The 2,524-nt window shown below is 38.7% G+C and overlaps 1 pseudogene; it reads right to left on the bottom strand.

Annotated features, from left to right (window-relative positions):
* Window positions 1-427: 427 nt before the first annotated feature.
* Window positions 428-2,524, bottom strand: part of LOC107579262 (schwannomin-interacting protein 1-like) — a 2,528-nt pseudogene continuing 431 nt past the window's right edge.

Genomic DNA, 2,524 nt, shown 5'->3' with positions numbered 1-2,524 from the left:
TAAGTAAAATAGACATTCTTAAAAGACTGACGTTAATAGTTCATTGTGAACACAAGAATCAAATACCACCACACCGGGCAGCGTCAAACAAATATAACATTAACATCATCCTAATACTCACTTTTGGTTATGTTTTAGATAGGAGAGCTCCATACACAGCACATCGGCCAGTGCAAACACTGTGTCAGAGTAAAACTAGAGAGTAGAGTAAACGTATTCATCCCTAAGGAGGGATATTGCAGAAGGCTAAAAAGCCAATCCAGCAATAATCTGCACAGAGAAGCAGTTTACGAGTTAAAAAGACAGTTCACCTAAAAACGAATGCCTGGATGCATTTCCTTCCTCTGTGGAAAATAAAATATTTAGAAAATGAATGGGGTCTAATGTTGTTTTGGATCCCACTGACTTTCACTGCATGGATAAAAACATTTCAGAAACATTCTTTGAAAATCTTCATAAAGGTTTGGAATGACATGAGGGTGAGTTAATAATGACAAAATCATCATTTTTGGGGTGAAGCAGCCTTCTACTAGAGTTATTGTTTCCTATTAAGGTCTATTCAGTATCATGAAACCAGCAGATATTTTGCACGGGAAAAGATCCAGCCTGTCAGTGATTGATGATTCTTTCTGTATTACTACATAATGAAGGATCAACAGGATTTTCTCAGAGGTTAGTGTGTAACCCTCAGCTAAGGTGCCGGCATGCATGAACACATACAACATGTATAATTAACATACATCCACACAAAGCTTGAAACATACACATCTATAAAAAGGGTCTATCGTGGGTACACTGCTTCATCGTATAGTGAAACACAAGAGGTTGGACCCTGTGCTGTTTGACTCAAAATGGAGAATCACAGCGACCATGGCAAGCTGCTTTTCCTTTGGCTAGAGACTTCTCCATCATGTGCCTCTGCTGGCTGTGTGCATGCCTGTTCAAAAACATAAACAAAAACATGTACTCATCCCAACCTCAATATAAGCTCTAATTTAAAGGGATAGTTCACCCAAAAATGAAAATTCTGTCATTAGTTACTCACCCTCATGTCGTTTCAAACCCATAAGACCTTTGTTCATCTTTAGAACACAAATTTAGATATGTTTGATGGAATCTGAGAGCTGTCTGACCCTGCATAGACAGCAATGCAACTGAAATGTTCCCAAGTCCAGAAACTTAGCAAGGAGATCTGTAAAATAATCCATGTGAGATCAGTGGTTCATCCGCAATTATACGAAGCTGCGAGAATACTTTTTGTGCACAAAAGAAAAAAAGTAACAACTTTATTCAACAATTCGTCTCCTCCGCATCACCCTGGTGCCATTTTGGAGAATATCCGCTGGATGTAAACAGCGTATGCTGTTCTGTGTCAGCTGCATCACGCCGGATCTGTTTCTTACGTTGTTGTGATTTGATCTGAACGGAAACAGCGTATCCGTGTGACGCAGCTGACACAGAACAGCATACGTTGTTTACATCCAGCGGATATTCTCCAAAATGGCACCAGGGTGATGCAGAGGAGACGAATTGTTGAATAAAGTCTTTTTTTACAAAAAGTATTCTCGTAGCTTCGTATAATTGCGGTTGAACCACTGATGTCACATGGATTATTATACAGATCGCATTGCTACGTTTCTGGACTTGGGAACATTTCAGTTGCGTTGCTGTCTATGTAGGGTCAGACAGCGCTCAGATTCCATCAAAAATATCTTAATTTGTGTTCCGAAGCTGAATGAAGGTCTTACGGGTTTGAAAGGACATGAGGGTGAGTAATTAATGACAGAATTTTCATTTTTGGGTGAACCAACCCTTTAAGCTGTGTTTAAATGGGTCACGGCCTAACCTGGTTAGATCCTCCACATCTACCAGCATGGCATCCTGTTCCATGTGTAGTTCATCTCTCATGAGCAACAGCTGAACCAGTTCCTCATTCAGACCTGCAACTCAATTACAAGTCAAATCAACCTCGTTATTGCCATTACTAGAAAAAAGTATTTTGTCTTTCTGGTTGTTGCATAATATAACTACATACAAAATAAGTATATATATATATATATATATATATATAATTTGATATTATTTATATTTGTATTATTGCATTATTTCTATTTTTTCTTTTTTACACTAAGTACACACAGACAAAAAAAAATCTTAAAAAATTATGAAATGACAAACTGGGTGCTTAATTGGAATATTTCTGTCTGCTGCCTTTACCTTGTATCTGTGAGTGTAGGTCATTGGTGATAACCTGTAACTGTCCAAGACTCATGTCCCTCAAGTCCACAGGCCTCAGATTCCTCTTCATTAGGCTCTCACTGATGTGTGGAAGATGTGGTAACTATAACACAAAAAGTTAAGTGATGTTGAATGTATTGATTTTTGTTTTTCTTATTAGCAAGTGCTCTGAGATGAAGTGAAGGCTCTTACAGCCTGCAGGGGGGATAAAACAATGCAAAACTATTCTTGGACTGTTGTCTGACTGACCAGGTCTGCCACGGGGGACCTGCGGTGTAGCTGAATC

This window comes from Sinocyclocheilus grahami, unplaced genomic scaffold (genome assembly GCF_001515645.1).
Source record: "Sinocyclocheilus grahami isolate Dianchi unplaced genomic scaffold, SAMN03320097.WGS_v1.1 scaffold15984.1, whole genome shotgun sequence".
In the NCBI taxonomy this organism is placed as follows: domain Eukaryota; kingdom Metazoa; phylum Chordata; class Actinopteri; order Cypriniformes; family Cyprinidae; genus Sinocyclocheilus; species Sinocyclocheilus grahami.
Note: the sequence above shows the minus strand (reverse complement) of the source record. Positions and strands in the feature narration are given on the sequence as shown.